Below are 23,603 nucleotides of genomic sequence, written 5' to 3' on the forward strand. Positions count from 1 at the left end.
AGAGGCTGACAGAGTTCAGCTGAACCTAGAGCCCAAAGTTACGGGACATCACCGGGACTCAGAGTTCAGACCAGGAAATCGATGGTGGTAGAGGGAAGGGAGGAGGGCACAACGCCGAGGGTTTCAGGCTGCAAAGAGGAAAAAAAGGACGCACGACACATTCCCCAGGCCCGGTATTCCTTTTCTCCTAGGATTGCACTGATGGCTGAAATGCGAATGAGCATCATTCCTGCATGCTCGCTGACATCTGGTTAAAATGACGATTCTGCAAGTGGGAGCCTGCGGTCCGTCGCTGGCTCTGTCATCTTCCTACCAAACAGCCATGTGCTGCACACTTGCCAGTCCACTTGCACCATTACCAAAGACCATTCTCAGGAGCGTCCTGCTTGGCCAGGGAGGGGTGGGGGCAGAGGGAGCGAAAGGATGCTGCAGGACGATTTTCCTTCCCTGTACACACTGTGTTCAATATGGACAAATATTTGTGTAGCCTCTGTGTTTACCATTAATACTGGGACAAAGTAATTAGCAGCTATTCTTTGGGAAGCAGCAAAGCATGGGGGTGGGGGGAAGCAAAGCTCCAAACGGAAGAACAGAAATGCCAAAAGCTGGCATCTGAAGGTATTATTCAAAAACAATATGGGAAAAAGGCAGAACTGTATTTCCTCTGTTCTTCTAAGGGGAAGTTCAGAAAAAGGTCAGAAAGAGAACAATGCCGGCCATCTATCACGGCAGCCTCTAACCTAGAAAGGTTACTTAGCACGCTGCAGCCTCATTGCTCAATTCTGTAATTACTACCCCCCTTGCGCAGATCGCACACCACCTCGGCCTTATGAATTATACATTTCATTTCCATTTGCCAACTCCCCGACTCGGTGACCACTGTCAAGGCGAAGTGGGTGGGGCTTGGGGGGGCCGGTGATGCCAGACCCCTCCCCAGGTGCACACGCCAATGCCGCACAGCCCTGCAGCCCCCAGGCATGCTCCTGGATTTGCCTGTGTTGACCTTCAATTCCCAGCCTCAGGTTTTGTTTATTGAACAAATAAGCACTAGCTACCAGTGGGGATTTTCCTCGGGGAAATCATGTCAGGGCACCTTTCCTTCCCCATAACATTTTCATTCAGGTGAAATCTGGTTACAATGAATATTAAGGGTGGTTCTTGAAGAAGGCAAAGGTAACGTGCAGCCTGGTGTGTGTGTGTGTGTGTGTGTGTGTGTGTGTGTGCACGTGTGCAAGTCCCAGCAGCGCCCACTCAGTCCTGCTGTTTGAGTTGGGGTGGGAGGCTGGAAAGGAGGTGCCAGAAATAGATCCCCCGACAGGAACTGGAGTAACCCCTCTCTCTGTCTGCAGCTTCTGATTAACTGGCGCCCCCTCCTACTAATTCAGAGGGCCCCGGGGAATCCCTGGGGGCTATTTGTCTTCACAAGTGCTATTAATATATCAAAGGGGTCCTACTCTTTATTCAGGATGTTACTTCTTGGGGATTTTCCTTTCAAATCCTTAAAAAACATTAGGTTCAGTAGAGAAGTGTCATCTCAGGCAACCGAGAGAATATGAGAACAAGGAATACCCCGTGAAGCAGACAGAGGTAAGCAATAATTGAAAGGGTTTCCTTGAAAAGCAGCTGGTACACCTGAATCTATCACTCTAAGAGGTGATACAGGTAGGTTTTGAAAATTATTTTTTAAAAAATGATATCACATATTTAGAGAAGACAATTCTAAGATGGGCTATAAAAATAGGATATTTAGGGGCCCCTGGACAGCTCAGTCGGTTCAATGTCTTCCATGGGCTCAGGTCATGATCCCAGGGTCCTCAGATAGAACCCCGCATCCGGCTCCCTGCTCAGGGGGGGAGCCTGCTTCTCCCTCTCCCTCTGTCCCTCCTCCATCCTCCCTGCTCATGCTCTCTTGGGCGAGAACGTGCACTCTCAAATAAATAAAATCCTTTTTTTTTTTTAAAGGATATTTAATTTCTGAGGCTGATTTCAAGAACACGATAGTGAATGGGATGACTATGAGGTATGGATCACTATGATATAATTGTTATTCCCCTATGTTTTCTGAAAAACTACTCTCAGTGTTGGATCATTTGTTTAAAAAGGATCTACTGGGGGGAGAGTCTATGGAGCCAGCCTCCACGATGGCTCCCAGTGATGCTCACCCCCTGGCATTTTCACCGTCCTCCTGTGGTCTCCTCCAACACTGAAAAGGAGTTTGCAGAAATGATGACATGCGACATGTGAGATGAGGTCATAAAGGACGCGGCGGCTGTGCACACCCTGCTCTCTCTCGGATCACTGGCTCTGGGTGAAGCCAGTGCCATGCTGTGAGGACACTCACTCAAGCACTCCCATGCAGATGCCCACATGGCAAGGAACGGAGGCCTCCTGGCAGCCACCAGCGCGGCCTGCGAGCCATGAGCGTGAACCACCGTCTCCCAGGAGAACTTCAACAGAACTGTACAGCCAAGTTGCTGCCGAGTTCCTGGCCCATAGAAACCGTGAAGGAATACATGTCTATTGTGTGAAGCCACTGAGTTTCGAGGTCATTTGTTGCACAGCCACAGGTGATGCCCAAGTGTGGGTGCACCTCTAAGGGAGGACAGGGCACAGAAAGGAAGTTGGGGACTCATTCTCTCCTCAAGCCTTACTTGAGCATCTGCCCGGCCCCCAACATTGTAGCAGATACTCTCTTTGGTCCCTTCCCTGCAGCAGCAGAGGCTCTGGATGGGAATTAATTAAACGGCCCCTAAAACGGTTGGTGGCATAACAGAAGTGATGTGAGAGGGGGGTTTTCAAGTACCCACAGGCAGCAAGGCTGGAAGGGATGGGACCAAGCTTCCAAACGACCCTCCCACGGAAAAGTATCCAACAGAGAGCTGGAAGCTGTTTGGCCCGAAAAAGATTTAACATTTTTTCTGAATTAGTTATTAACATTTAGAAATCAGGTGACGTTTCCTAAAAGCCTGGATTCTCAGCTTCTCCTGAAAATCCAAAGCCCTGGTGAACTCTGTGCTCCGCATTTGTGCTTGGCAACAATTTGCACAGGCTGACCAGTGCTGCCCCTGCCACCCCCTCGCCAGCTCACTGCCGGTACCTTCCTGGCTCTATGGGCCCCTGATTTTGAGAGCCCAATAGAGAGGCAGAGGCAGGAAGACAAGTGGAGGAGCAAAAATTACTGTTTGAGCTGTGTCCTAGGGGCTTCTGTGGGATAAAAAAAACTAGTTTTCTCTTATTAAACTACCCCAGAAGCAAGGGACACCTTAGAACTTGTGAGGACTGTGAAACAATTCTGCTTTACATTAAACAGCATGAACTTTAATAGGAGAGATCCCACATTAAGTTTGTGCAATGTTTGTTTATGAAGGTCTTCATTATGGAAGACTTCAGCGGAGAGGAAGTGCAATGCTGGAGTCCCACTTTGCTGATCTGGCTTTCCACTCTCACAATAATTTACAATAACAGAAGAAAGGAAGGCTCTGGCGCCGTAACTCAGTGAATATCTGCCGGATTCTCCCCTCCTACAAGATACAATAATATACCCTTTTTGGCCTTCTCCCAACTCTGCATTTGAAACAGGATTATAATCAGTTTTCAAAGTGGCTTACTCAGGAATTAACTAGCCAACCACTGGATAACGGCTTCTTGAACAATTCTATATGGTCCTTTGCAAATTTTTAGAAGAGGAATGTAATGTTAACAGCATCGTGTTCCTGATATCCTCCCTAAATAGTCAAGTGCTGGTTGGGAGGAGGATGGGGGGCCCTTCTCCTTGCTAAAAATGCTGCCCTGGGTGGTTTCAGATGAGAGAGCAGGGGCAAGACACTCTGCCTGCTTCCTCACCCCCACCCAGCACTCAGGGACCATTACTGAGTGATTATGTAATAAACTTAATCCCCAGTATTTACTGAGCTCCTAGTGTGTCCAAGACTCTGCTAGAGGGTGATACAAAGCCATTGCTTCTGTTCTCAAGAAGCTCAGCATCTGGTGTTGGCGTATAGAAGAGGAGTGCAGATGGAAGTAACACAGGACAGCAATCGCTGCCTTTCTGTCAACAAATATTTACTGAGCATCTACTATATGCTGGTTGCTTGGTATTTGGTTATTAACAAAAAAGACAGTTTCTGTCCTCACAGAGCTTAAACTCTGTTTCTTTTCTTTTTTTTTTTTTAAAGAGGGAGGGAGGTAGAGAGAGGGAGAGAGAAAGGGGGAGAGGAGCAGAGGGAGAGAGCATCCTAAGCAGGCTCCATGTCCAGTGGGGAGCCTGACGCAGGGCTCTATCTCATGACCCTTCGATCATGACCTGAGCCAAAACCCAGAGTCGGATGCTTCACCGACTGGGCCACCCATGCGCCCCTGGAGCTTAAACTCTAGTGGACTGTGGTGGACTCCACGCCACAGGGGGAGAATTCCAGGAGGCAGGCCTTCAGAAGGTCATCGGGGATACGCAGACTTTAGCGAGTCCTGAGAAGTGCCAGGGCCTGCAGGCCGGGGGAACAGTGTAAGGAAAGGCACAGAGACAGAACACCAGGAATGTTCAAGAGAACAAGAAAAGGACATGACAGGCTTAGCCTGTATGAGTAAGGGGCAGAGGCCACCAGGGCAGAAAATACTACTACTGTACTTCCCGTGCCCTGGCCTGGAGGTAAGACAATGAGCTATTCTTTGATTCTTTCGCTCAGAAAGTGCAGACACAAGGGCATTTGTCTCTCAATATGAGTAACTGGAAAATGCAATGCTAGGAACTGTTAAGTGCTGTGACATGGTCAGTGGGTTTAGGGATTTTATGGGACGAGTCACACCTCCCCATCGCCACACACAGACCTAGGGGAGGGAGGCCCCTGCTGGAGATGGGCCACTGGGAGCTGACAGGCGAGCAAAGGACAGAAGCTTCCAGAGCTTCAAGAAGCACAGTCCGGGACCTCTGACCCAGGGTCTCCAACTTCTCTGCTGCCTCAGCAAAGCCTCCCCACCTGTACAATGTTTCATCCTTTCCAAAGGCAGGTGGGAAGCAAACCACGCCTCCCAGCCCCCAACACCGCATCTTTATTAACACAGAGACAGTTTTATCTATGTGCCGCCTGGTGTGTTGAATGGCAAAAAAAAGTAAAACGGGGTCCCGATGGTGCAGGGACCCAGTGGGCCCACAATCATACGTGTTTAATAGCACGGGACACACACGCTGCTGCACAAATGAGGTGCTCCAGGTCCAACATTAAAAACATATCTTTGGAACGGCCTTTGCATTTAGGAAGCAGAGGCGTCCTCGCCGCACCTCTGCAGCAGTCGAGGCTTCACTGAGCCCGTCGCCAGGTCCCCGAGCCTGCCCTGTGACAGCACCCAGCGCCGTCTTCCCGGAGGAGGGAGTGATGGGCGAGGGCGGAGAGCCCACGCAGGAAGGACCAGGCCGCCGCCGCCGCCGATCCTTACAAGGCCAGCAAAAGACTGGTTTTAAAAAAAAGCCTGCTCCTTCTGATGTTCCTGGTAATATCAACTCTCCAACCACTCCCGAGATCACCCACCCGATATTTATTTTGGGGAACAGCTTAAATCAAGGAAAAAAAGCTATTAATAAGTTAAACAAAAGCTGTTGAAGGGAATTCCTGTGAGTGGGCGGCTGAATAGGGTGATTTCTGAAGTCCTTGCCAACACCGTGATTCTAGGATTCTAGCAATGTTTTCCTCTGATCCCAGGCAATCGCGGATTCACAGGCAACAAAGAGCAATGGAAACGAATTCATCTGCATAAGGGATGCCATGACCAGGGAGGAAGTCCCTTGGATAAAGACGTGCCTGCAGGAACGAGGGTCCTAAGCCTGGAACCGAGGTGCGTAGGGGCGAGTCCAAGGGCCCACGGGGCCACAGGGAATGGCACTAACCAGGCGTAGCTAAGGGAGCTACGAGAGATGCAAACCAGGGAACTCGGAGGGAACTACTGAGAAGGGAAACAAATCACGAGCAAACAAAGCAATTTATGATACATAAACCGATCTTGGCCTCTCCTTTGGAATGATTAAGCCATAAGTGCAGTGCAAAGGAGGTTCCTGGGGACGTTGTGGGGAGACCCCAAGTGAGAGCTCTCTGCTGGAGAGCTTTCAGTGCTCCGGGCGCTGAAGACGCGGGGCGGAGGTCTTACCCACACTGCAGGGGAGTCCTGCCCTCCTCCTCCTTTTCTCCTTCCTTTTTTTTTTTTTTTTTTTAAGATTTAAAAAGATTTATTCATGAGAGGCAGAGACACAGGCAGAGGGAGAAGCAGGCTCCATGTAGGGAGCCCAACGTGGGACTTGATCCTGGGTCTCCAGGATCACGCCTTGGGCTGAAGGCAGGCGCTAAACCGCTGAGCCACCCGGGCTGCCCCTCTTTCCTTCTTAAATGGCACTGCCCACCCCACCTTCCCTTCCTTACGGCTCTCTCCTTTCCCACAGACAGACGCTTGTCCCGACAGTCTACACACCCTTCCTTCAGTTCCAAAGCAACTCACAAATCCAATCTAAAGGTACTTTAGACTTGGATTTTAGAAACACAACTGGTAACTGATTATGATCCTAAAGAAGGGGTGCTCCCCGGACAAGGAGGCCCACGCTAAGGGAAGGAGAGGAACCGCTTTCATGCACTGCACCTGCCCTCCCACCGAGTGGCTCCCCTGGCCTCCTCCTCCTCTTCCTTCTCCTCCTCCTCTTCTTCTTCTTCCTCAGTTCCCATCCTGTGCTTCCTCCTCTCCCTTTGATGACGGACCCTGATGATCTCCAACCACTGTCAAAATCCCCTTTGGTCTATGTGTTTTCCTGGACCTCAAATGATTTCTCCCCTCTTCCTCTTCCCGGTGCTGGCTCTGGTCCTCTGCCTTGTCTTGCTCCCTTACCCTGGCCCCCCCCCGCCCCCATCTGGAACCCGTTCACTGCCAGGTGTCAACAGCCAGCCAGCTGAACGCCCGCCCCACTTTCTCCTTGGGCTCTTCGTCTGTAATCTCAAAGCCTTAGTCCCTATTTGGATGCCTCAGATTGATCTATCACCTCCCCTCCTCCAAAACAGGGTTCCTTTCTAAGCCACCCCATTTATCGAGACAGAACCACTTTTCCTTCATCTCCAAAACAAGGCCCTCAGGAGCTCACTCCCTTCCTCAAGAACCAATTTGCTTATCATGTGAAACCCAAATTCTAATGGTTTCCCAGGCTGCAGAACAGCCATTTCTATCTCTTTATCCCACCGGGTTTCCTTTTTTTTTTTTTTTTTTAATTTTTATTTATTTATGATAGTCACAGAGAGAGAGAGAGAGAGAGGCAGAGACTCAGGCAGAGGGAGAAGCAGGCTCCATGCACTGGGAGCCCGATGTGGGATTCGATCCCGGGTCTCCAGGATCGCGCCCTGGGCCAAAGGCAGGCGCCAAACCGCTGCGCCACCCAGGGATCCCTCCCACCGGGTTTCTATGTACGAGTCCTAACTTCTCTTCTCGTTCGCCTGTTCCCTCTCCTATCCTAAGAGCTCACTTCGACTGCCACGTCTACGAGCTGTCCTTCCAGGCTTACCCAGGCTTCCGCCGTAACCAAGAGCCCCTGACCTTGTCTGCTACTGCTTCACACCAGCCCAGAGTCTTCCGTGGGACAGTGTTTGCCTTGGCATTGCAGGTCACTGTTAGAATGTGCTGTTAGAATGGCTCAAGATGACCCAAATGTCCTTTTAGACCTTGTCTATTTGATTTTTCACTTTACTGGTCCTAATCCTCAGGCCTTACCTATACTGAGCTTTCAGATCTCACCTTCGGCGTTTTCATCTCTACACATCTCGACACATAGACAGGACCTGTACCTTCTGCCTTTGAGCAGATGATCCCTGGCCACAACCCCCTGGTTGCTAGACCAGCACTCTTCTTGGCCTCTGTCTGGTTATGCATGCCTATTTCTGCTCAAGATTCACTTTCAATTCTTCCCCCAGGAACTTTCTGAGTGCAGAGAGCCCAGAACTCTCTTTTCCTTCACTCACCTTCCATTAAATATAATTGTTTGTAGGTAGAGCAGTTCGGTCTCTCCAATTTAGCTGTAAGCTTCCCCATGCAAAACTATGGCATCTTCTTTTCTTAGGCATCCACATCACTGAACACAGTGTGATTATATGATATGTGCTCACCAAAACACGAGTACTTGAGTTATTTCCTCTCACACCATGTGACTAGCCACCATTCTTCTAGATGCCCTTTGAGAGTTCTTGATCAGGGGGTGCCTGGGTGGCTCTGTTAGTTAAACATCTGCCTTTGGCTCAGGCTGTGATCCCAGAGTCCTGGGATCGAGCCCTACATCAGGCTCCTTGCTTTTTCCTCTTTCTCTGCCCCCTCCCTCTGCCCGTTCTCCACCCCGCCCTCTCAAATAAATAAAATCTTAAAAAAAAAAAAAAAAGATTTCTAGATCAAGTATGAGACCTGGGTTCTTTTTTTTTTTTTTTTTTTTTAAGATTTATTTATTTATTCATGAGAGACATAGACTGAGAGAGAGAGGCAGAGACATAGGCAGAGGGAGAAGCAGGCTCCCCACAGGAAGCCCGATGTGGGACTTGATCCTGGATCCCAGGATCATGACCTGAGCCAAAGGCAGACACTCAACCACTGAGCCACCCAGGCGTCCCGAGACCTGGGTTCTATATAAGACTTTGCCACCTACCTACCTCGCATTTCTGGTTGAGTCTCTTAACTGTTATTACCTATGTTTACTGAACTTAAGATGGTGAGAATAATTCTTACTGATCACTTCATACATTGGGGTAAAGATCAACTGAGTGTCAATATATAAGAAAGATTTAATTATAAGCTTAATTCACTCAATCATTCCATGTACGCTATAGAAATGACCAGGCTATTAAGGGATAATGAGCCAAGCATTTTCAATTCCACGAAATTATTTTCATGGAATAATATCCATGAGAAATGGGAAAGCGAAACCAAATTTTCTTCATAGAAATGAAAGTTAATGCCAACTCTCCTGGAAGTTTCAACATGGGAAAGCCTTTGGAAGCACAGATTTGGTTTATTAATGAAAAGATTTAATCCCGGGTAGAGACAGGAGACAGAGTTGTGACAGAGCAAATTCTGCAGGCGCTTCAAAGGTGGGATAAGATCTTGTTTCGCACAGGCCTAATTCCAAGGGTCCACTATCACAGCTTCTACCTGCCATCTTCATCGGATAGAACCCCAGTAGGTTGCTAACACGTTTGCTGATTTTACACTGGAAAGCCCGTCTTGGGTCATGGCATTGCCAGTCTTTGTCAAGGAGGGTTCTTCATCTGAACCGTCAACACGGAGAATCATCTGAGTAACTATCACCTTCTAATGCAGCATCAGGAGTCTGGGAGAGAAGTGGATTCAGTACACACAATGGATTCCTCAGGGCAGGAGGACTTAACTCTCCCCTGGAAGCCTGGCCAGGGAAGGCAAGATGCTGACTGGTGGACATATTTCTCACTCAGGCCAACAGCACGTGGCTGATCCAAAACAATAGGGCCCCTGTTTCTCTGTGGCCACCAAGGGCAAAGGGGTCGGGAGGGACGTTCTTGGCTGAAAAGCACTACACCTTCCTGAGCTCAGCGGCTTTTCTATGTCCCTGGTGTCCACAGTTCCTCACTGCCCTACTTCTTTCCTGGGAGTATCTCTTTTCCTAACCTCTTCCCTGCCGCATGTCACAATTAAGCCATTCAAACCAAACCCTCTGCTCCATGAGTGTGCCCAGGTACGCAGCTCATGCAGCTGAATTTAATGGCATTCAATTCCTTCTGTACTCTTTCAAGTCATAAGCCGCCTTTCTCAAGTCCATCCTGTTGCTAGATTCTCCAGGCCCTGAGCCCCCGCAGGGGTCAGAACTCTGGTTGGTAAACCCAATTCCAATCCCAGGCTGCGGCTGTAGCTTTTTTTTTTTTTTTTTTTACATCTGAAGTGGGATTCTTCCCTGGGTTCCTGGCCATCCAGGTCAGGCCTCTGGTTAGCGTGATAGTCATGTCACCTCCTGTCATTCTAGAGCTTCTGCTGTAGGAATGCCGTTCCTCTTTATTCCCTGTCCGTGGCCTGAACCACAGAAGTCTTTCTAAGGGCGTGTCTGCAGCCTGTAAACTCCTTTCTTTTCTTCCCTTTCTTCCTGCCTTGTCCTCATTCTTTTATTCGGCTCTCCCTGACCCCTCTTCACCCCCCATCATCATACAGGGAGCTGGCTAGCTGGCTCGTCTTTACTTGGTTTGGCTGTAGGCACAGCTCTACAATACTTGACTGCTCGTTAACAGCAACACCTATGCCTCCACTCTCTTATTCATAACTTGAACACTGAGATTCAGAGTTGCTTGCTCCCCTGGTTCTAAAATCACCTCTGGACGGGTAATTTTGGCAAGAGAAACGCTTATCAAATACAAACAGCTTCCCTGGCTGCAAATATGAACTTTGCTGGAAAGGCCTCTCACAGTTATAGAAGCTCATATCTGGTTGTGGCCCAACCATTCCTGGGTGCTATTGTCTGTCTCCTGGGAAACCAAAAAGGGGAGGGAGCGGAGACAAGGCATTATGGGGGAAAACAGAAAAGTCTCTGGGGTTTGAAATAGTACATAGTAGACATATCAGAAAAGTAAGAACAATTTTTTTTTTTAAACTTAGAGCCTCAATAAGCTCAAACAGAATTTGCATGACGACGGATGATTTGCCTAGCACGTCTACCACAGGACATTTGCTTTTTCCTTTTACATGATGATTCAGACTTTATTCAAATCTTTTCTTTAAAAAGAAATGAGAAATAAACAATAGAATTAAAATCACTATTTGCTCTCTGCCAGGGGGCCCGGGGCTGATCTGAGGTCAACCCACACAGCCCTATCATCTGGACAGGTACTGCCATATGGCTTGCAGGGCTCTGTTACATCCATGAGTTGGACCTTGTACCTGTAATCACGTGTTCTCGACAGTCCAGGTGTTTCCGAATCTTATTTCAATGGCTGAATTCCTCTGTGATTCAGTCCTTTTGGCTAGTGGCTGAGAATGGGCTGGGAACCACCTCTTGCATAGGGCTAGCCAGTCTAGCTATATAACAAGGAAAGAATTATGCCAAGAAACAGGAGACATTCGAGTTTCCCCGGCAGATCTGGTGACAGAGAAACTCACAGGCCCCAGATCTCGGCAGAAGATAGGCAACGGTTTGGGAACCAACAAGGGGAGCGGCGTACAATGAAGAGAAACAGAATCTGGAAAAGTCCAAAGGACATGAACACGAACGTTCCCTTCCCCGATCTGCTCTTTCACATTCCAGGGGATCACGGCTTCTAACAGACACTCTTTATTCTGGGCTGTATCGGTGGGGTGGGGTGCTGGTACACTGCTGCTGGGGGTGGGGGGTGGGGGCAGATCCATAACATTTGTGGACTTCTTTGGCATAAAGGCTGCCCCCATGGCTGACTTCAAGCTGCCAACAGTTTCACTGCTAGCTTGCAACATTCCTGATTATTTAACAGTCAGCTCCTGCAAGCCGGCACAAGCCAGCTCCAGCACACGGCTGGGTGACATACGCTAGAAACCATGGGAGTACAGCCTTAGACCCACATGAAAACTCTCTTCTCCAGAATCCCTGACAACTACTCAGCAAACCTCTGTCTAATCCTGCACTGATGAGCTGCTCGCCGAATCGGAATCTGCCCACCCTGGAATTCCCTGCGTCCACCGCTGACCAGTGCGCGACAAGTCTCCCGGTCGGTGGGGTTGCCAACACGGCAATGGTCTGCATATTGGGAGCTCGTTGTCATGAACCCCGAGGTGTTGCTCCTTCATGTTAAACGCCCCAGATTCCTTTACCACCACCCTTCACATCGAAAGTAAAACTGCTCCCACTCCTGATAAGAGTGTGATCAAAATATGATAAAACAAGACGATTGCTTCCCTTGTTCTAAATACTGTCTTTCTTACTCTGTCCAAAGACCACATCGCCCCTCGGGACAGCCATTGGATACTGATCGCCCACCCTCATAACTGTCTCCCCCCGAGCCTTTCCCATCCCCAAATCTTTTAATATGTTCTACCATTAATTCAGGTTTCCCCCATTAATTGATTTTAAAAAAAACATGCTAAGACTAAACGAGTCTTACTACATGTTATATGGTTAACTTGACTCATGCTTCTGTCTTATTGAGATCTTTTTCAATTTTGATTTTATCATTCAGGAACTTAGGAGTTCTTCCAAAGTTTGTGTTACCCACAAACTTGACAAACAAGCCTCTTCTGTCTTCATTCAGTTCACTCACATGGACAGAATTCTGTGGCTTTAGGAGACTTTCCTCTGAGTGAAACAAATCTTTAATCCGTGCTCTTCGACTGAGGGCCTGCCAGCTAAAAGCCACCCAACTCTTCCCCTGTCCAGTCTGTATTTGTCCACTCTGCTCACAGATTCTCAAACGCTTCTCAAGTGCTAAGATGAAATTCAGAATGTACTTTTACCAGGAAAGAACCACATAAAGGTAAGGATTTTCCTACTGTCCGCCCCTCCCCCCGCAGACCTATCCCTCCAAGAATGCTGTGCAGAAAATAAATGGGTTTCATTTTGCATGCTTTTTTCTCAGGGAAGTCACATGGGCATCTTATGATTGCTCCATAGTTTCTTATAAACCACTTTCCAAATAATCCCTATTAGATCTTCCTGGGAATCAATGACAAGCTTACCACTCAGGTGCCTGCCTACGTTCCTGCAAGGCTTTCTCTAGCTCCCTCTCCTCTATGCGGTCCTAAGTGTGCTCCCCGACTCAACTCTCAGGGCCCTCTGTCATCTGGCCGCACCACACTCCTTTGGCTCTATCTCTGACAGCTTCCTTTGTGACCACTACTAGAGATGCACATTTCTGCTTACACCTGCCTCAGCCCGTACACTCTCCCCCTGCCTTCTGCCTTGCTAATTCCTACCCTGTCTTCAAGGTACACTGCAAGCCTCTTCCTCCATGAAGCATCTCCCCCTCAAATCTGGTGCCTAGTGACCTCTGACTTCTTTTTTTTTTTAAAAGACTTTATTTTTTAATGACACACACACACACACACACACACACACACACACACACACAGAGGCAGAGACACAGGCAGAGGGAGAAGCAGGCTCCATGCAGGAAGCCCGATGTGGGACTTGATCCTGGGACTCCAGGATCATGCCCCGGGCCGAAGGTGGTGCTAAACCACTGAGCCACCTGGGCTGCTCTGACTTCTTTATCCAGTATTCATGTAAATGCTTCCAGTCATATATGCACAGAATAGTGGCCTTTGCAACCTCCAATACCAGACTGGGGTGGGGGTCACCAAGTTGAGCTCTCTCTCTCTCTCTTTTTTTTTTTACATCCAGAGAGGTGGCAGCAAGGGGCACCTGCAGAGCCACAGGGCCCAGGTCTGAAAGACAGCTCTGCCGCTCAGGAGCTGGACAACATCATGGGCTCCTCCATGCCTCAGGTTCAGATGCAGAGACTATAATCAAAGCTCTTTAGGAACTGAGAGGAGCCACACAGCTGTAGGCTACTGGTAGTATTACTAGGACGCCTTGGCTAGAGGATAGAAACCACAGAGTGAGTGATGAGTGAAGAGGGGGCTTTAAGGCAGGGTTGATCCTAACGCTATTTATATGCAGTTGGGACCAAATAAGCAAACTTCAAATAACAGTTTCTGGTAAAACTGGGTTCATGAGGTGCTGGATACAACACCATGTACAAACACCATGCAGAAGTTAAATTCAAGTAGGCTTTGGGGTAAAATTTAACTCCGATTAGTATTCTCCACGTGCTGAACCTTTGAAGCCTAGAGACTCAGTAACTGGTAAGAAGCAGCTAGCCCAGAAACCTCCTCAATTCTCCTTCCAGGTCCTCGCAAGCCCACTGAAGCCCAGTATCTTGTTTCACGAGTGCTCAGGACTGCTTTTTGGGGTTCTCACTCCAGTAGAGGTGGCAGGCAGGCGGGGGTGGGGTGGGGGTGGGGAAGTGGTGCGAGGGCCTCCAGGTGGCCTTGCTCCCTGAAGATCCACCCTCCTCACATTTGGTCACTGGCTTCTTTTGGTCACTGTCCCTCCTTCATGGCCAGCCACTCGGACTCCCCTTCAACTGAGAAAAGTCCTCACCTTAATCATCTTCCATCTTTTTCTCTCTCAGTGGCTTTGCCTATTCTCCTTTCCCAACTGCTCCGATAAGCCTTTTCTCCCCAACCCTCTCCATTCCTACAGTGTGGGTTCTGTCCTCCCTGCCGTGTTACCACGTCCCCCTGTGAGGACACTGGGCATCGCCTCTGCTCCAATCTGCGTCCCCAGTGAAGTGAGCCTGAGGCCACGCTGCGGCCCTAGAGTTCTGTGCCATCCCTTCCCCCTTCCACCACTAACCTACTCCTCCCCTTGACTTCCAACTACTTTCCCCTTCTGCATATTAACTTATCCAAAACACAGAAGACTGACAAATCAATCTCTGGCCCTAACTGCTCCTCAATTCTAAACCTTAATCGTCCGCATGAACATCCTATGGATACTGGATATTTACAACCTACTGAAATAGCTCAGAATCCCTCCTCTGATGTCATCGCCGGTCCCCTGTCCCCAGCTTGTCATCCACACCAATGTAACAAAAGTTTCTGGGGGCTTAAAATTCCTTTTGGCTCTATCCCTTATAGTCCCCCGTTCTTCTTCCTTAATGCCACATTTGATGCTCTATGAAGCTAAGCAGATTTTTTTTCCTGTAAAAGGTGTGACTTTGCTGTGTCTTCCCATTCTCCTAGCAGGTGTTCAAGCCGGGCAGGCTCCGGCCGTGTTCTCCTGACGGGGCCTCCTGTTTTCAGCCTCTTGGCCACATTAATCAATCAGCCCATCACTTAGTCACAATTTTTATTCCATTACCCACTTATCAAACATCTACAACTGCTCTTTATTCTCGTCACATCACCAAACTCATCTGCTTTAAATTAGCACCTGGTACTTAACTTTCTCTGACATGCGTGCGCACTCCGCCTGGGACACCCAGCGCCATCTGCTTAGCTAATCTGACTCTGCTGCTCATTTGTTCAAGATCACCCAGCTTTCGGTTCAGCAAATGCTTGAGATGTGACCTGTTCTTCTTGAACTTTGAGAACGTTCTCTAGTTATTCTGTTTTCAACTAGACTGTAAGCTCTTTACAATCAGTAAGCAGATCTACTTTTTCAAACAGCGAGCTGCCCAGATGGTGCCTTCAATATAGCAATTACTCAATAGGCCGCGCTGATGGGCAGTGACTGTCGGGAGCCAGAAGCTAGTCTCTGTAAGGGCTGGCATAACATGCCATCCAAAACACATCAAAAAAAGGGATGGAGAGGACACCGTAAGCCTGTTTGTGGAGACCACAGTATTTCAAAATAATTTATTGGTGTACATGAAGAGCAAGTATTTTACCTGTTTGGGCCCTTCGTCCTTTAATTAGAAGGACAAGAAGAACACTCATTAAATCAGAGTTTTAAAATGGGGTGTGAATGCCAAGCTGCTCTTTAGCCTGTGACCGAATGATCGTGGGTTCAGGCGTTCTGAGATTGGCAGAGAAGGGGGCTGGCCATGGTGTGTCCTCCACAGGAGGGACTGTCCCCGTGGCCACACGGAGAACCCGAGGCCCATGGAACCGCGAGGCACCCTCTGTCTGGCACCTTCTTAAAATGTCAGAGGTCAGGAGGCCAAATGTCAGTTTACGCCCTGACAAATACCATCTTCTTCCTGGAGGGTTTAAACGGACAGACAAGACACCACACCAGTATTCTCCCAGTGTGTAAATGACTTTCTGGGAGTTGGTAACAACTGTCAGAAAATGCAGCTGCTCTTTCAGGATGGCAGGAGTGGATGTGTTAATTGGCACCGTCATGCCACGAGGCACCTTATTTTTGCCGACGCGACATGCAAGTATTGGCTGATCTGTTCGGTTCTGCCTCATGGTGAGTGGCTCTATGATGGAAACACATTAAGAAATGCATTAAGCCACTTTGTAACAAAATTAAAAAAGCTAAATCAGGGGTTCCTGGTGACTCGGTCACTTAAGTATCTGCCTTCTGAGCTCAGTTCAGGTCATAATCTCAGAGCCATGAGTTCAAGCCCCGTAGGGGATGCCACACTGGGTGTGGAGCCTACTTAAAAAAAAAAAAAAAAAAAGAAAGATAACTAAATAAAAAATCTGTATTCCTGCTCTAACACCATAGGGTTTCATTTAAATTTTTATATCCAGTTGTAATCATAGTGCACATACATTTTTTTGTTCTTTTGTCACTTGCTGGTTTATAATTACTCTTGCATATTTCTAGTCTTTATACTTATAATCCAGAGTCCACCAACTATTAATACTCCAGTTTTTCAAATTTTGATTTTTCATTGCTCATTTGCTGATTTTGGTTGTCTCTAATATTCAATTTTTATAAATACCAGTTAGATAATCATACATACACATACAGTTTTTTAAGAATTGACTACTTATAATTTTAAGAAATGAGGTTATCAGGTGAAAGAATATAAAAATATTTATGGCTGCTGGTGGGATTTGCTTATGTAGCAGGGCTACATAAATATATAATTTTAAATTCAATTTTATAATTTTTGATCTACCTCTTATGCTGAGTCACTGCTGCAGGATCCTAAAATAGTGACTGCCATTTCACAAATGGCACTGACTTGTTGGCTTTTATAATAGGGAAACAACGGGAAAGAATGAGCTCTTTAAAAAAATTGCCACATTCTCAGGAAAACATCTGTACATTTGTATAATATACAAAGCATAATTTCTTTTGCACTTTAGAACAATCTGGTTTCATATGTAGTAAGTAGTAAGTAATGAATATAATTCTACTTTACTTTGGGTTATCTTTTAGGTAGGAGGGAAGACTGCATGTATGTGCATATGATGCACATCAGTTAATCAATAATACTTTAAGGAATAATAGTGAGATAACCTTAGTATTAACCAAGTAAGTCTGATTAATGTTAAATGTTGGGAAAGACATGAATTACTTTTGTTGTGGGTGTCTGGTAATACCTCTCTCATTTAAAGCACTGCTAAATGTACTTTATTACATTTATTTCTTCTAGACTGACTAGAAGAAATTAGCAAATGAAATCAATTCTGTTAAGAATGTAAAGCTATTAAGTTTGTGATTAAAAGTTACAAACGTGGGCAACCCGGGCGGCTCAGATGTTTAACGTTGCTTTCAGCCCAGGGTGTGATCCTGGAGACCCAGGATGGAGTCCCATGTCAGGCTCCCTGCGTGGAGCCTGCTTCTCCTTCTGCCTATGTCTCTGCCTCTCTCTCTCTGTCTCTCATGAGTAAATAAATAAAATCTTAAAAAAAAAAAAAAGTTACAAACGTTATTCAGATTTTCTGGGATGGTCTGGGTTAATGTTAAAATTGCACATTAGATTGAATAGTAGCTGTTCTATTTAGCTGAGACAAAATCCAGCTCTGAACCCAAGAGGTTAAAAATAGTGATGTGTAAAAGGGCTGATGTCTGTCTTTTTTTCCTTGAAATGTAACTATTTACATTGATTGGCTTTTGTCTATATGCCTTTCAAATGTCAAGATATTTTGAAAATAATCAAATAACCATAGAAGGATTCAAGTGGCAGGATCAACCTGTGCCTTCTTATATAAGGTAGTGAATTTACAGAAAGCCCAATTCAATTTTCTTATCAAAAACAACAAAACCAAGGACACGGCCTTAGAATCCCTTGCTTTGGGTCAATCCCTTTAGCTAACAACTGTGTCAAAAAAACTGAGGGCTTATCATCCTGGGTAGAGAGTGACCTTTTCAGAAGAATCATGGTGTTTTCCTCCCACCCAGCAGGCCACAACGTTACTGTGCACTCAACCTGATTTTAAGTCCTTTAAAAGGATAAGCCACAAACAGGAGCCATGAGCTCTCACTTGGAGGAGCTGGTGATGTAGTAGGGGAGATAAAACTCAAGAGGGGAGATAGCTATACTCATAAGTTGAGATGGAGGGAATGTTAATAAGTCCATTTTGTTCTTTTGTAGACTCAGAGAAAGATCTTAAAATTGTCTCTTTAAAATCAGCCTTTTGAGAGACATTTGTGAAGGAGAAAAGACTGTAATAGGTTCTCCAAAAATTATCTGTTGAGAATGGTTCTTATACAGACAAATTTGGGAAATGGAGAGATGACCATGAGGCCACACACATGCAGTGGGAAATTCCTTGGTCTCACTGAACGTTGCATTAGCAACACTACCACAGCCACACACACAAAGGTGCTAAAGCCTAGTATAACCAAATAGAGTATATCTCATGAAAACTTCAATAATACTAAACTACATCAATTATGATGGGGGGAGAAAAGGACCACAAACATTGTAAATGTGTTAGTATGGCTTTTAGAGGAAATGGATTAAGGATAAAGAGCTATTGATGGCAGTCATATGGCAATGAGGTCAACACTGCAGCCAGGCACAGACATGCCCCCGGCTGGATTTTAAACTGGGATAATTAAGCTTTATTTACTTCATGCAATGCCCATTATTTTAACCTTCTATTTGTGGGAATGCCAAGACGCAGCAAAACACAGCACAATTAATAGGTTAAATTTATTTTCACTGGATTTACTAAAATAAAAAATTTGGTTTAAATTATTCTCAAATTGCTTTCAGACATTTGGCAAGTGAGAACTGATACAATAAAAACTAAACATTTTCAACTTGTTACTGGTTTGAGAGGCTGGCCAGAGAAGGTTCAGAAATCATACAAGGAGGCTGTTCTTCCAGAAGTGAACGTGGGGCTTGTGGAGGGGTTCAGAGTCAAAGGGTCTCCACAGGTCTGCACCCGATTAAAATTCTGGATGCCCTGCCCAGCTCTTTACGTGGCAGGAGCAACATCATGTAATTATTGATCATGCCTGTTGCCGGCAGCAAAGGAAGAGGGTCGAGCTGCACCTCTGTTTTCCTGATGGTCACAAGGGGTTCTTTTTCTCTCCCTTCCCCCTGCCCCCCCTTGGATTTCTTGCAGCCAAGTTGAAATCTCCCCTAGTTTTGATTACAACTTGAAAAAATAACACTTCCAAAACCCACAATTTGAAACAAGGAACCAAAAGAATAATTTGCCACAGAAAGAACATTAAGATATTTTTATAATACTTTAAAAACAAAGTATTACATCTGGAATTCAGTAGAGTGAAACTGGCACCTCAAACAATAATAGAAGATTATACAAGTAAAAGGTAGAATAATGAAAAGAAATAGTAATTATACCAAAGACAGGTTTATAGAAAACAACACTGGTGAACTTTGTATTCATAGACTTACTTGAAAAGAACTGCTAACGTGACATTTTCTCTAATATTGTCATTGCTCTGCACCTATCCTGACGCCAGTCTCTATAAACACTGTTGAATGTGGATCAGAAAATTAAAGCCGATTAAGAACTATTTATATGATCTGTGTGCCAAAGTGGATTAGACTCTCTGATAGTACTTTCAGTTGGGAGTAAAGTTTTAATGAAGTGACTTCAATGCATTTATTAGAAACGGGCATTGCCAGACTCTAGGCATGGAACCCTGTAGTTCAGAGGGGCAAAGAATTTTTGATCATTCCCACTTGTTCTGTATTTATGGTTCTTGTTTAAAAGTACATGTTCAGATTTTAACATTGTAATATACTGTTCTGTATTTTTATAAAGAGATGTTTATTGATTTAGTTTCACGTATACACTCACTCATTCAATATTTATCCAGTGACCACGGTGTATGTTGGCACTGTTTTAGAAACTAGAGAGAACACAGTGGATAAAAGAGACTCCTCCCGCCAGACATCCCTGCCCTCATGGAATGGACATTCTTCCTCAGAACAGGTGAAATGCTTAACAGCATCGATCAGCCTCTGACTTAGTGATGTGAAAATGAAATGTTACATTTCTTTAAGTTGGTAAAAAATGATAACATATCGTTGACGTGGGAAGCCCAGTCAAGTTTACAAGAACAGCTAAGAAAGTTCTAAATATGTCTTATCAACTAACCATTAATTGCTGTAAAAAGGTCAGCTCATGCCCCAACTTCACAACCTGGGGACTTCAAAAACAATAATGAAAAGTAACATTTTTATTAATCTTGGGAATTAATTAAGATCATTAGCCCAGAATCACAGTTTATTTCATCATTGTGGGCTGTTACATGCCTACCTCATCTTTAACTCCTATTATTATTTATAAAGAATTTACACTTTTACTCCTCTCAGGGCATGGCTTCATATTTTTACAATCTATTCAGTATCCTCCTTGCAAAAAAAAAAAAAAAAAAAAATGCAAGTTGGAGCAAATCCCATAAGGCAGAATTTACCACCTGCAACAATTAAGACAAATATTTTAATAGCAATAAATCTGTCCAGAACAGAAAGTCCTAGTGGTTAGAACAGTGGTGATTACAAAAGCAGTGGTTAGAACATTTTTTTTATGGAGAAGAAATAAAAGGAGGGGGGGTTGGGGAGGGGATGGCCACTCAAGAGTATCTGAAACCTACGGAGGCCCCCCTTGCTCTGGGGCCCGTGGTGGGGGGACCTAAGACTGCCAGGGGAAACGAACAGAAGGAGGGTGCTGGCTAGCAACAAATGAAGACAGTAGTGCAGGCGTCTGACCTTGACAGGGGTGCACCCTTGTTCTCATTCATACTGTCAAGTTTCTCTCCCTCCCTCAGAGGAGCAGTCAGTCTGGTCGGCCAGATCCCCCCGTCTCTGAGCTGCAGCGCTGACATCTTCTGCTTTTCATCGTAGGACTAAATGCAGGAGGACAAGGGCTGGGGAGCCCCCGGGGACTGAGGTCTAGCAGGCCATCTGCGTGAGGGCTCCCGGGGGCTGGGGTCTGAGGTCCTCGCTGATGCTCGTAGGGAGGGAGATCCGCCTGGACAGACCCCGGGGAGGGGGGTAGGGTTTGCCCTCTGAGCTCCCGTGGTTGTTCCCGGTGGGTCTTCTCTGGCCTCCTACTTATAGTGGCAGGAGACATCCTGAGGAAGTCTGCTTAAATAATTTTTATTGCCATGGGGTGCCTGGGTGGCTCTGTGGGTGAAGCATCTGTCTCCAGCTCAGATCATGATCCCGGGGTCCTGGGATCGAGCCCCACGTAGGGATCCCTATGGAGAGTCTGCTTCTCCCTCTCCCTCTACCCCTTGCCCCCTGCTCGTTCTCTCTCTCTCCCAAGTAAATAAATAAAATCCTTAAAAAAAATATTTTTATTGCCAGCAAACTGGCCCAGGGTAAAGCTCATTCATAAAGGGTGTTTATTTATTTATTTATTTTTTTTATTTATGATAGTCACACACACAGAGAGAGAGAGAGGCGCAGAGACATAGGCAGAGGGAGAAGCAGGCTCCATGCACCAGGAGCCCGATATGGGATTCGATCCCGGGTCTCCAGGATCGCGCCCTGGGCCAAAGGCAGGCACTAAACCACTGCGCCACCCAGGGATCCCTCATAAAGGGTGTTTAAAAGCTTGTTGATTTCTGGTTTGGAGATCTGAAGATCAGATCAGTGTAGTAGAGAAGCTGAGATATTCGTAGCCAACGATCGTAATGACGCCAGTAGCCAGAATGTGCACAACACTTCCTGGTCTATAGAGGTTCCCTTCCACTGTCTCGTCTGATCCTGAGAGCCCAGATGAGGTCTGCTCATCAGCTCAGTGAGGTCAGATTTCACATCATGTAAAATGGAAGGGGGGATTTTTGTTTTGAATCTGTTAATCTCTTTCCATTATCCCATACATAAAGTAATAAGAAAAATTAAATGCTAAACTGTATGGTATTGGTTAGGTAAAATGATGACTTAAAGAAAGTCTGTAAGGGCAAGACAGCCTGAATCCACCCAAAGGATGAGCTGTGGGCTGAGCCTGAATACATGAGGATTTAGAGAGAAAGTGCTAGAGACATGGCCTTCCTTTGTGGAGGGACCAGGAACCAAAGCACAGAGATGGGGATTAGGCCAGCTACGCGGAAAAAGCAAAACTGACTCCAGGCAGAATGATCCAGTCTAGCCCCAAGCACCAAATCTGGCTTGGGCCAAATACTGGCTCCTTTCCACAGAAGGAAGAAAAATGAACACAGTGATCATATTAATCAATTAGTCTCCTGTTTCCAACATCAATTCCCAGAGCGAATTAGTTACTTCGTTAAGTAGGAGAGTCTCCCTTGATTTAGATCATTAATGGGTATTACTAAGTAGAACCCGATTTGTATTTCCAAAAATTTTGCATTTCATACCCTCGATAGGGCTTAGGGTCACGATGGGGTGACTTTGAGGTTCCAGACCCGCCGTCACCTTCTCTTCATCCCCCAGGCTCCTCCCTGTAGGAGCCATCTCACTGAACTTGCCCTAAAGTCCAGATGCTTTAGCATTCTGTCTCTATCAATCTTAAAACGAACACTGGGATAAACGCTATCATCTTGACTGTCTTGATGCTGCGTCTAATTTTAGTTTCATTGTACCAAAATGACTGACGTGGGTTTAACTGCTTTTATCTGATGGATGTTGGTGCATCAGACAGATGCTTGCTCTTACAATTATTGGCCTGCTGGATTCTAATTTATGGAATGAGATAGGGTATATTTCCTCCAAAAACACATCCTGTTCAATGACAGTATCATCAACAAACATCTAGAAAGGTCTAGTTATGTTCAAAATATTCGCTAATCACTGAGAGAGGCGTGGCCAAGGCCTCTGGCCTCAGGGTACGGACAGGTTGTGAGATGGGACACACAACTACACACAAGCAACGCTAAAGGTGAGAGTGTGACCAGTTAGGTGGGGTTGACTTAAGTTTTCTGGAAGGAGCTTCAGGGTCAGACCCCAAACTAGTGACAGGAACAGGGAAAAGGGTGAAGGTTTCTAGTCCAGGGGACAAAGTGTGGCAAGCCAACTTTCAGGTAAGACTCCAAACCATGCCTTTCTTCGACGATACCTGAACAGATGGCTACTGTATTATCCTCCTGTTTTTTCTGCACGCAGTACCGTCTCTGAAGCTCCACCCCACTGAAGCATTCCCATATTAACTTTCCTAAACTACACCTCTGACCATGTCAGAGACAGCCACGTACACACTGTCACTTTACAATGGTCCCCCTGCAACTGTGCCCTTCGTTATTTATTCCTCTAGAGCAGAGGTCAGCAAATTCTTTCTGTAAAGGACAGATAACAAATATTTTTGGCTTAGCAGACTATATATGGCAACTACAGTTCACCCTTAAACAGCACGGGTTAGAACTGCACCAGTCCACTTACACATGGATTCTTAACTTTTATTTATTTATTAAAAGAGTTTATTTACTTATTAAGAGTTTATAGGGGAGAGACAGAGGGAGAAAGGGAGCTAGGGGTGGGGAGAGGAGAGGACAGGAGAGGAGCAGGGAGGAGAGGGAAAGGGACAAAGAGACTCACACTGAGCGTGGAGCCCAATTTGGGGCTTGATCTCAGGACTCTGAAAGCATGACCTGAGCTGAAACCAAGAGTTGGCCGCTTGACTGAGTCACCCAGGTGCCCCCTACGTGGATTTTTTTCTAATACAGCACTGTAAATGTATTTCTCTTACTTATGATTTTCTTTTTTTAAAAGACTTTATTTATTTATTCATGAGACACACACACACACACAGAGGAAGAG

At 46.1% G+C, this 23,603-nt stretch overlaps 1 protein-coding gene and 1 long non-coding RNA gene across 18 annotated transcripts in view; one reads left to right on the top strand and one right to left on the bottom strand.

Annotated features, from left to right (window-relative positions):
- The window catches only part of HIPK2 (homeodomain interacting protein kinase 2), a 193,158-nt gene that overhangs the window by 80,343 nt on the left and 89,212 nt on the right, over positions 1-23,603 (bottom strand). The gene's annotated exons all lie outside the window — the stretch shown is intronic.
- On the top strand, positions 1,975-22,877 carry LOC140605212 (uncharacterized). The gene is made up of 3 exons (XR_012007923.1): positions 1,975-2,567; positions 5,694-5,826; positions 11,577-22,877. It is a non-coding gene; the product is annotated as an uncharacterized lncRNA (long non-coding RNA).

This window comes from Canis lupus, chromosome 15, assembly GCF_048164855.1.
Source record: "Canis lupus baileyi chromosome 15, mCanLup2.hap1, whole genome shotgun sequence".
In the NCBI taxonomy this organism is placed as follows: Eukaryota; Metazoa; Chordata; class Mammalia; order Carnivora; family Canidae; genus Canis; species Canis lupus.